Consider the following 12,163-nt stretch of genomic DNA (forward strand, 5'->3'; position numbering starts at 1 on the left):
AAATTAAATACAAATTTTTATTTTCTTCTGGAAGCCAATTTAAGTTTTCTTGTGCATTTAATCTATTTCAATGACTAACCCAAAACCCATTAAATTGCATAGAAATTTCTTAACCCTCTAAAAAAGTTAATTTAAGAAAATCATATGAAAGAAATATTTAGTAACTTCATTGAAATGTTAATAACTTTTGAATTTTTGAACAGATTACTGATTGAAATAAAGCTCCTTTTATTTGAAACATATTGAGCTAAACGAAAAATTTAAAAAAAACAGAAATTTTGTTTTTGCCTAAAATTGATCTTTTTTCGCAAAACTTCAACGATATCTCTGAAACTACTGGGCAAAGTCAATATAGGCACGGCTTAAAGATAATATTGTTGACGATTTTTGGAGATTTTTAGACCACGTACTTAAAAAAGTACAGGGGTCTATTGGGTTTGTATTAACTAAATATTGTAAACCATTTTCCAGATATTCCAATATATGTAGTGGCAGTGCCTTAATTTTGGAAATAACGTTATATCGCTAAAAGTCGAGCTGATAGAAAAAAACCAGTGCAGATTTGGATTCAGCGCCCCAAATTACCTTGAAAATAACTATCAATTCTTAATCAACAAATTCTTGTTCCTTGTTCATTTGACATTTGTTCATTCTCCAAAAATGGTTCATTAAATGCCTTGCTTCGATAAAGAAATTGCGAAATCTAAGAATTGGATGAATAGTGAATTGCAATTGTAATTGCAAAAATTTTGAATCAAATTAATTTTTCAACATTTATTTACTTAGTTAATAATACAACATTTAATTTATTTTGATTGTTCATTAATATTTTCATGTCAATGACAATTTCTGTTGCATAGATGAACATCTAATATAATGTTAAGATTTAAATATCATCCTCTTACACTTCCTTTTATGATCCCTATTACACGGAGGAGCAAATACTCTGTCCACTTCAGTTACATTCTGCCAGAACTTTGAATCGAACTGCGAGCAGAAAACTTGTAGGCCATTTGAAATGGGGTCACGATTTAAATATGTATTAAATCCATTAATCAATTCACTATATACTTTGGAAAAATCCTCTTTGATTGTAATTGTTGCTTTCTGCCTGGACTTCGATTCGCAGTTTGCGCAAAAATCTTCAAGGCCGATTGAAGTGAACTCTTGGCAGCATTCCTCATAATATTGATCCTTTAACGAGTACCAGCGACGCACCGTCACTCTGCAGCCATTCGACACCTCTGGGCGATGATTCAAGTTCGGAGAGGCTTTGATTATTGTCACCAGTAACAGTACCCATATTCCCAGATATGACCACATTGTTGTGCTATTAAATGACGACTGAACTCACTTTTTCTTATTTAAAACTATATATAGCTATTGAATAACATTTGAATTGAGCATTTCTCTCTCTTCATTCGCTATCGCTCTCCACTCAGAACTGAATGCACACTTGTACATGTTTGCTCTTTTACTCTCTGATAAGTAAACGGAATGTTAATGCTGCAGAAAATACATGTTCTTTATAATGTGAAATGTAAAAAATAAAGGCAGCTCATGCACAAAAAAATTAAACTGTTTTTCATAATAATTTAAGAAGAACGAATATGTTCTCATCTCGACACAGATTGTCGCTTGATTGATCCGACCAGAGATTTTAAAACATGCTTAACTAAACTGAACTAAAATTTCATTTCTATGTTTTTTATTTTTTATCAATAATGGAGATATTTATCATACCTCGAAAATGGCTCTTTAAAATCGCGAAATCTTAAATATTTTAAATCAAATTAATTTTTCAACATTTATTTACTAATTTAATAATACTACAGTTAATTTATTTTGACTGTTTAAGATTTATATTTTCTTGTCAATGGCAAATTCTATTGCATTGATAAAAAACTAATATAGTTTTAAGAAACAAATTTCATCCTCTTACACTTCCCTTTCTCATCTTTATAACATTGAGGACCGAATACAGTTCTATCCACTTCAGTTTTATTTGTTTTGGATTCCGATGAAAATGTTGCATTCTGCCGGAACTTTGAATCGAACTGTGAGCAGAAAACTTGTAGGCCAATTGAAATGGGGTCACTATTTAAATATGTATTTAATCTATTGATCAATTCGCTATCTACTTTGGAAAAATCCTTTTTTGCTTTAATTGTAATTGTTGCTTTCTGCCGGGACTTTGATTCGCAGTCTGCGCAGAGATATTTCAGGCCGATTGAAGTGAACTTTTGGCAACATTTCTCATAACATTGATCCTTTAACGAGTACCAGCGACGCACCGCCATTCGACACCTCTGGGCGATGATTCAAGTTCGGATAGGCTTTGATTATTGTCACCAGTAACAGTACCCATATTCCCAGATATGACCACATTGTTGTGCTATTAAATGACGACTGAACTCACTTCTTCTTGTTTTAAACTATATATAGCATTTAAATTGAACATTTCACTCTCTTCATTCGCTATCGCTCTCCACTCCGAACAACTATACCCCGACTAATTCCAGAACTCAATGCACACTTGTACACACTGGAGTATTGCCAGCATATTTGCTCTGCTATTCTCTGATAAGTAAGCGGACTGTTGAGGCTGCAGAAAATACATATACTTTATAATGTTAAATGTAAGAAAAAAGGCAAATCATGCATTTTAAGAAGAACGAATATGTTCTTATCTCGACGTAGATTGTCGATTGACTGAGCCGACCAAAGATGTTCTCAGCTCCTTTCTCTTATTTCATTTTTCTTCTCAATTAATGGATTTTGCATTAAGAGAACAAGCAGATTATACTTTAAGAGTAACTATTAGTCCAATACTCTTTCCTCATTGAATCAATGCTATGACAGAATTTCCATCAACATACATATTAGAAATATTTTTCATTTTCCTTTTTGTAGCTCTCAATTGAATCTTGATGCACGTGTCCTGGCACAAAGCCCAATGGAATTGTGTGTGTGGCAGTCATACCATTGTCGAATCGTGCAAGCAGTTCCCAAAGGGTGCAAGCCACTCCAGTCAAGGAGAGTCGGGAGTCGTTAGTTGCCTTCCTTCCTCTCGAGGAAAAAAAAATGCCCAATTCATTCGCTCAAGGGCTTAGGCAATGGGGGCCAATGGGTTTTTCTTGTTCTTGTTCATTCATAATAATTTTTATTATGGGTCATCGGCCATTTGTTTAACGCAACACACACACGCACACACACACACACACACATACAATGGTTGGCCTGCGGGTTCCTGGCAAGGCCCATTTCATTCAGCACATCTATTAGGCCAAATGTATTCTGGCCATAGACCCTTTTTCTCTCTGCATGTTTGTTGTTGAATATTGTTGCCGGTTATATTTCAATGGTTTTTATACATTTTATTTTGCATAATTTTGTATTATTTGTTTTATTTATGGGACTTGGGAGCTGATAAATGGCTCGGGCCCTTGTTCCATGCTCAAGCTATCAACGTGTTGATGTGATTTCTTCTATCTAAATTATTTACATTGTCATTTCAGTAGCTGTAGCTGAAGGACATCGATTGATAGATGTGCTTAGAGCTTAGCAGCTGTGCAATATTTACCTTATTAAAGACTAATGGCCAATCTAATCACAACACGTAGCAACACTCTCAGCTGATTAGCACTCCACCTAAATGGCATTGATTAAAACACTCAGCTTGACTTCTTAATTCCCAAAGAGCATTTAAAATTTTATTCAATTGAATTCCAATTTAATTCAGTTTAATATGTTTATATGTAATCCAAAATGTTGACACTCTGTCTCCCTTTCTCCCACACCATCTCTCTCTGTTTGTTTACATTCGTTTCGATGACTTTCTGTAAAATGCAATTAAATTAAACTTGATGTTGTTTTTGCCATCGGCATTTAGTTTTATTATCATTCTATCGACCAGCCTTAGCATTTTTCTGACTGTCGTCATGCTGAGCTTCATTTCCATTTTCATTTTTATGTATATATTTTATTTAATTGCCAGCCCATTTCAATTGAATTTAGCTTCAGAGCTTTAATTTCTCATCTAAATCTATATTTACAACTACATATATGAAGTAATAACTGCATTTTCTCTATAGAATATTTTTGTATGATCATTTTCAGAAAATTCAAGGAAAACATTCTATATTAATTGTTAGAGCCCAATGATAAGACCAAATAAAAAAAAGCAAAAGCAACATTATTATAACTAAACTATTTAAAATAAAAATTATAATAATAATAATATATAACATTATTAAAACCATACGGTTTATAAAAACAACCTTTACAAAAGCAATTTTCTATTGTAGCAACCTCTGTATAAGCAACTTTTTTGGATTCAAGTTTTCTTTACAAGCAACTAGTATTGATTTTTTTTATAACAATTCCATACTTCCGTTAATATGGGGGGAAAGAAAAATACCGTTTTCTTTTTAAATAAATAATTTGAAATTATAATAAATTGAAAGATGGCAAGAAATCATTAGAGGTCTGCAGAAGGTTCAATATCCATAACCTTACCACCAAAAAAATCTTGTTTATGCGATGAATCAGAGAAAACGCTGTTCTTAATAGACTTAAATAAGAATATTTTTACAAATAAAACTTCTTAGTTATCTTTATATCGCAAAACTGATTAAATTTAAAATTTATACTCCTTATTTTCTATTTAAGAAACTTTGCACATGGGAAACTTTTTTTTTTAACTTTTTTTTTAACCTATTGTAATGACAGTTGCTTATGTAGAATGTTTACTGTATATCTGAATTATGTAACAAGTACATCATAGATGGTATCTCGATTAAAGCGTTCTTACTTGTTAAATATAAAATTGTATAATATTAAACTAAGAGTATCACATGAAGTCGAGAGAACTGCAGTTTAATCAGCATGTCCATAAATAATATACAAATGTGGTCCGGTGGGTGTTGAGTTAAGTGATTGACCCAGTTAGTTGTACAAGTAAGTATACACCAACGCTCATCACTGTCTTCAATTCTAGACCCAATAAACCAGATTGTTTCCTTTTTTCCTTGTGTCTAGCACTTGACTTGGCTTTAAAAGCATAGTAAGCAGATCATTATAATGCTTCAACTTTCCGATAACTATACCCTATCATTTCGTTAGCAAAAGAGCTTATGTGCTATACGAAAAGTATCCTGATTGGGACTAAACTTAAAAGCAGCAACTATCACAAATGGAATTGTGTTATGAAAGTGTTTTTAATCATTGGTTAGCTTGTGCTAACTACTGCTTTTTGTTTTTAACTACACTTACCTCACTGCCAAGTGTGCACGTTTTATTTTCTGGATTTTTTCATGCCGTTCTTCTCCATCGTCTCTGTCATTAATTGCTTTAATGGAAGAGAGCATTAATAAAAAAAATGTTATGAGAGGAAAATAGAAATAAAAGCTAATGTAATTACAGACAGTGTTTGTTACGCCTTGTTGCCTGCAACGTGAGTCAATGCGGCAGCCATACTAAAAATAAAATTCAACAGCTTGTTGCCAATTCTGTTGCATTGCGCATACGACGCGTTGGCTCGCTACCGACTTTCAACCTCCAACTGCCAACTGCCGGCGGCTGCTTAAAAGCTTTGCATTAACTATTAAACGCAACTTATATTGCATAATGGGCATCGTTACTGCCACGACGAGGCCTGCAGGGGGGAGAGAGTGAGCAGGGGCCATTAGAGGGTAGTTGAATAGTTGGGTAGTTGGATGGAGGGTGGCATGCAACAAATGCGAAACAAATATAAAACGTAAAGTGTGCGCCGGGAAATTGGTGTCAGCAAAGGACCCGCGGCCAGACACAAGCGAAAGCGAAATGCAAATAAAACTCTGACTAATTTATATGAATGGCAACCCTTTTCTAGTAACCCTAACTGTTCCTCTATGTAACGCCCATTTTCGACACTATTTACTTTTATGATTTGTGCCAATAAATTTGAAAGAGTCAGTGCAAGGTTTTCGCTAAATAAATTTTCATTTATTTTTTTCCATTGCATTTAGCCAAAAAAGCATCAGTAGCTTTTAGCCATGTAAGCTGAATGTTGTGCGCTATTTTAAAAAAATTCATTCGTGGCACAAAGCAAACAAGCAGGGCGAAAAGAGGAGGAAGACACAGTGTGGCAGTTGGCAGAGCGAAAATGCTATAAAATGCAATCAGCTGCAAAGAAAATGGGTTTTGCTTCACCTGCCACTAGCTACCAGTTGCAAGTTGTCAGCCAACGAGCCAGCGAAGACTACTTGTGCCACATGCCACTTGCATGGCATAAATTAAAGCACAACAACAACGTGAGCAAGTTGATGCGCAGCATATGCCGTGGCATGCAACAGGGCACATAGAGTATGGGGCAAGGCGAGACGGACATATTGCGGCAGCTCAGCATGCCAAATGTCCTTATGAATGCAGACAAGCGTGTTCATTGGACAAAAGCATAACTGACAACTTGTTGAAAACGACGATTATAAGTCACTTAACAGCAGCTTATTGTCCATTTAGATGACTTATCAATTAGCTGGACCATTGCACGGAATGATTTGACAGTAATAAGAATTTAGATACTTGATATAATGAATTGAATAGAAGAAGAATGTAGACTCGTTTTATTTTTCATAGCTCAGTTCGATTTTTTCTAAGCGATATTTTTGAATTTTATATAGAGTTTTTATTCATTTCATTTCATGTCAAAAAATCTTTTTGTCAGTTAACTGTATGATACAGTCTTTTGAACTTACAGACTTTTGAACTTACACTTATTTCAGTTGAAATGTAAAAATGCCAAAAATATATATATTTTGTTTTGATAGTTGTCAATGTAAAATTTTTATCAATTGCTTTGCAGCACATTCAACCGCAAATTGCATTCAATATGGCAACGAAATTGGCATTGAAATTGCATTTCAGTTATTGTTCAACAAAATACTCAACTGAAAATGCATAAAAGAATATGTTAGCCAAAACTTTCAATTGCTGTGGCTATTTTCAAATCGCCTGGTCAACTACGAGTATGATAACTAAAAATAAAAAAATAAAATTGATAGAAGAGAACTGCAATTGCTTTTTTGCGGCTTTTTTGCGAATTGATAACGAAAGATTTTGATGAAGTTGCCTTTGTCATGGCGCACTTTATTAAAATCTCTGGAATCTCGTGATGTCAGCCAACTAATATTTTATTCATTTCGTTTTCACGCAATGCAATAAAATCGACATTGCAATCAAAAAAGTGCAATTTTAGCTATTGTATAAAATCGTTGAAGTGAGAAAATGGCTCAAAGTTATGCTATTGGCATTCTTTTTTTGTCACTACCAAAAAATCAAGCGAATGATTAATAGATAAAAAATTGAAAACTTGCTAAAACATATTTTTGATCATAAAAGTAGTTCAGTTTCAAGCGGTCGAATAAACTAAATTATTGAGAATGGAGAACAAAACAGTAAATAAGCATTTTCATCATCTTTTGACTGAAACGCATAATTATTTTGTATTTTGCGCAGCTTAATTGTTTTAAAATTTTTTAGTTATGTGATGTCAACGACCAAAATTAGAGCTGATGGCAAATAAATTTCAGCAAATTTTCGCTGAAACTGACAACTGCTTTTGCACAGGCAGCTGCCAGTCAAAAGTTTTCATCAATGATATCGTTTTCTCAATCTGTATTGCACATGATTATTACACACACTCACACACTCACATATCTACATATACAAATAGCTAGACAGCTAGCCTGATAGACAGACATCAAAGTTTGGCATGGAAAAGTTGGCAGGAAAACGCCAAAAAGTTTTAAAGTAAACGCGCAGAACCAGGATGAAGATGATTATGATGATGGCGGAGGCGGAGGCGGAGGCGGGAACGGGGGCTTAAGTCGCCCCCAGATCACAGACCACAAAACTAAAAATCAAACTTTAACTTAATGAAAATGCAATATTTGCTTTAAAAACTTTTGGCAGCCTGATGCAAATTTATGCATTGTACAAAACCCAAAGCATGTTGATTCTGTAATTGAATCGAGAAGCAGGCTAAGCCCAAGCACAAATGATCTCAATTTAATTCCATCAACTCTCAATTTCAAAATCAACATAGTAACAAAGCACAAAATTCAAATGGCTATCAAACGTAAGCATTCCACCAAAAAGAAAGGTAAAACTCCCAGCATTTCATGTCGTCGTCAGAGAGCTTTCTTAAAGGCAACCAAAATCGGAGGATTGAAAACTTTGGATCAACTAAGCAGCTGGGAGGTATTGCGCTTTCAATCGGCCCTAAGTGCAGCTGCTAACTTAAATAAGAGAAGAGGATCCAAGAAAACATCTGATAGAGCTGATGCCCAAGCAAAAGAGTCGCCGTCCTCTCACCACAATCCACTATTCGAAGTTGTTCAATTATTCTGGTATATGATGAATATGAAAAAGATCAATGACATCAGTTCAAGCGATAGCGATGACATTCTCAGTGAATCTCGAGAGCAATCCAAACCAACTAAATATCTTCAAAAAGCGAAAAAACGCATGAAAACGCAAGAATTGACTAGAGAATGTTGCAACATTCAGTGGGAAAAATTTTAGAACAGATATGGACACCTAGTTCGATACTTAATATTTATTTTAGTGTTTTGAAAAATACTACTTCTCTTATTTTTTCATTTTAAAAATAGTATTTTGTGAAGCAACAAATTCTATTCATTGAGAGACAAGCATGATGATATTATAACTATTTCTGTCTTAAAAACATTTTTTTCAACCAGAATGTGAGAAACAAATTTATTATGGAACTATCGATAGCTATCCTTACTAATTTCTTTCAGAATTTATACATTTTATCTGTTCTAACAAACAAACAAAAATTCTAAAATATATTAGGATAGCTTACGCGAGAAGTTTAGCCCTGCTTTTTAAAGCCCTTGCCCAGTTTAAGCAGCCTCATATTTGGTTGCCCAAAAACTTTAGTGTAAGATTTTTTATGCGTCGAGTTGCACGTAAATTTCGAGCTCTGCGCGTTGTGTGTCTTTCTTTGTGTGTGTTTGGTGTGTGTGTTAGGTAGGGCTGCGCAGATAATCCAAATCTCATTACGCGAAAGTCGTACTTAAGATTAAAAATAATTATTGCAATTTTTGTGCCGTGTCGCGCCATCACGTAGCCGCCATGTAAGCCCCGCAAATCGCGCCTAGGCTGCAACACGTTACGGTATGCGAGGGCAGAACGAAGGAGGGAGACAGAAAAAAAAAAGTGAAAATTCAATTAGAATGCGCCAACTTCATGTGAACAAGCTCGACTGCCAGGCGGGCGGCTCTAACTGTCTGGTCCTGTTACCCGTTGGCAGTGAAGCCCCAATTCCCATTCCCGTTCCCGATGCCTCAGCCTGTGGCACGGTTTGAGCTCCGACTGCAATGGCGACAAGTTACAGGTAGCAGGAACAAGAGCAGCCGCGTAATCCTTTTGCCACCCCGACACACCAGGACGGCGGTCCAGGACGAGCCCAACCACAATAATTTGATTTTACTTTGCTTTAACTTCATGAAAAAGTTTCAAGTTTTTCACACACACACACACACACACACACACTCACACATACGCGTACGCCGTCACACCCCTGAACACACGAGAGAACGAATGGGGTTTTTTGCCTGCACACTGATAAAGTTTTTAATTTTGCAGCTGAAACTCATTTAGCGCAAAGAAAGTGCTCCAGCTCTGAAATCTGATACGTGTTTTAGAATTTCTGCTGAATATTAAATGTGTTTTAGCCCCAGCTTTAAAGTCGTTCTCAGCATATATTTAAAACAAAGCTCTAAACGAATATATAGCGCCCCAGGGAGACGACCAGAGAATCAAGTTAAAGCACCAACTGAAACTTTGGGCAAACAATTTTCCAAAAAATGTGCCGCGAACTGGAAAAATACACAATCTCCAAATTCATCTTCATTACGAAAATGCATTCAAATGAGTTTCAGTAAGCGGAAGAAACTTTTCAAAGGGGTTGGTGGTTGGAGTGACTCTCCCTTATAGAGAAATAGGGGTAAAGAAGAGACTAGGGGGAACAGAGAGAGAAGGCATAACAGCAAAACTAAGCCAATGGAAAAGAATTTACTGTGAGATTTGCACAACGGTTCTGCCAAATGCCTTGGCAAATTAAATAAAAAAATTTTCATATTTTTTGATTAAAGTAATATTTGAATAGCTTCGCCTAAAAGGCTCTATCCTAAGTATATTGTCTACATCCTTGAAAGCTTTGCATTTGCTGAGATACCAAATCAAAATATTTATCCTCAAATAAAATGTGTAAAAAGCATACATTTTTAGATTAACTAATAGCCTGTAGCAAAATAAAAATTAAATTTATCAAGCGAAAATGAATAACATCAAATTGAGTTTCCAAGCAAACACATTTTAATACCCGTTACTCAAAAAATAAGTAAAAGGGTATATTGTATTCGTATATGTAACAGGAGAAGGAGGCATCTCCGACCCTAGAAAGTATATATATTCTTAATCAGCATCAATAGCCGAGTCAATATAGCCATGTGTGTCTGTCCGTCTGCCTGTCTGTCTGTCTGTATGAACAAAAGGATCTCAGAGACTATAAGAGATAGAGATACCAAACTCACTCACAGACTTCTATATACCCCACGCAATTAACGTTATCTATTAGTATTATCTATTATTTTACTGAATCGCATCAAGATCGGACAAGTAAAACGGTAGTCATGGCGAATTAAAGTTTTCAGAGAAAAACAAATATTTTCTTTAAAGTACTTTTATGTATATTGAAGCAAGTAACGGGTATCCTATGGTCGTGATGTCGACTATAGCCTTTCCGACTAGTTATGACTCAAATTCAAAATTGTATGTTTTACAATTTTTACTTAATTAAGATCTGTTGGTTAAGTTCTTAATATATTTCCTTAGGCAGACTGAAGTTCCTCGAATTTATTTTGAATTTATTTTATTTGTTGCCTTGATTTTTAAATTTTCAGCAGCATATCGCTTTATTATTTAAATTAACAAAGGAGTTTGTCAATCCGATTTATGATGGACTCTCTTATGGCTGACTGAATTAATATAAATATACTGTATCTTTTTTTGCATAAATGGAATAAATAAAATTGCTATTCAATCTGGTTTTGTAAGGATTTTCTCATTCATTCTATGTGGATAGTGTTTATTTCTATACAATAAATATGATTAAAAAAACAAAAATGTTCGAAAGAAACTTTGTCATAATTGTTTAAGAAATAATAAAATTGTAGAGCGGAATTTAAGGCTTAAAGGATTTACTTATGAACAAATCATCAAGATTTCGTTAGTTAATAAGCAATGTTTTGTACAAGGAGACTTATACTTATGGTATATCTATGTATAAATTGAATAAACAATATTTTACGTTTAGAGACAGCATTGAGTCAGAACTGATTCTTGGGAAAAAGCATCCTTGCATATTTTTTAGAATTTTCATTATCATTTGGCGTCAGTTCCATTTTATTAGTGATCTTAATTTACCGGTTTGCATCTTCACTTGCATTAACATATGACTAACTAATACATTTAATTGTAATTATCTTTCAAGTTGACTGGTGACTCGTATGGTTACCTTTTAAACATAGTCATTGGGGTTCATTAGCATAAGTCACGGGGCACAAATGTCGTTTGACAATTTGCGGGCCATAAACTAAACGATGGTGATACATAAACTAAGCACAATTAGTACTTACTGCTGTAGGGTCAGTCATCAATTACGACAGCTCGTATGAGACCTGCCTTGGGTAATGGTATCGCTTATTAATAATTCAGAGCATGAAGTAAGCCCTCTAGTTGCCATGGGCCAAGGTAAGAGAAAGAGTAGAACAAGCAAATAGAGTAAATGACTCATTTGTCACACTGAAATTTATTAAAATGATTATCTCGTATCTACATTTCGCACGGAATGCGTAATTTCTGTTAGTTGATGGGATACCCTTCTTTCCTATCTTTCGCTCTCTCTCTCTCTTTATCCCTCTGTTTTCATGTTTTTTTGCTTACCACAAATTGCACTTGGTTTCTTATTAGAGGCTGCCTCTTTCCACTTGCCTTCCCCTTGGAAAGACAACAGCTTTTGGCATTTCCTGCTGATAAGGCCCACAGTTGGCATTGTGTGTGGTTTTTCGTCCTTTGTCGTTGTGTCCTTTAT

General features: G+C 34.8%; 1 long non-coding RNA gene across 1 annotated transcript; it reads right to left on the reverse strand.

Moving 5' to 3' along the window:
* Window positions 1-759: 759 nt before the first annotated feature.
* On the reverse strand, window positions 760-2,429 carry LOC117780978. The gene is made up of 2 exons (XR_004617131.1): window positions 2,308-2,429; window positions 760-1,242 (listed from the first exon to the last, which is right to left on the reverse strand). It is a non-coding gene; the product is annotated as an uncharacterized LOC117780978 (long non-coding RNA).
* Window positions 2,430-12,163: the final 9,734 nt, after the last annotated feature.

Source organism: Drosophila innubila (genome assembly GCF_004354385.1).
Source record: "Drosophila innubila isolate TH190305 chromosome 2L unlocalized genomic scaffold, UK_Dinn_1.0 4_B_2L, whole genome shotgun sequence".
Classification (NCBI taxonomy): domain Eukaryota; kingdom Metazoa; phylum Arthropoda; class Insecta; order Diptera; family Drosophilidae; genus Drosophila; species Drosophila innubila.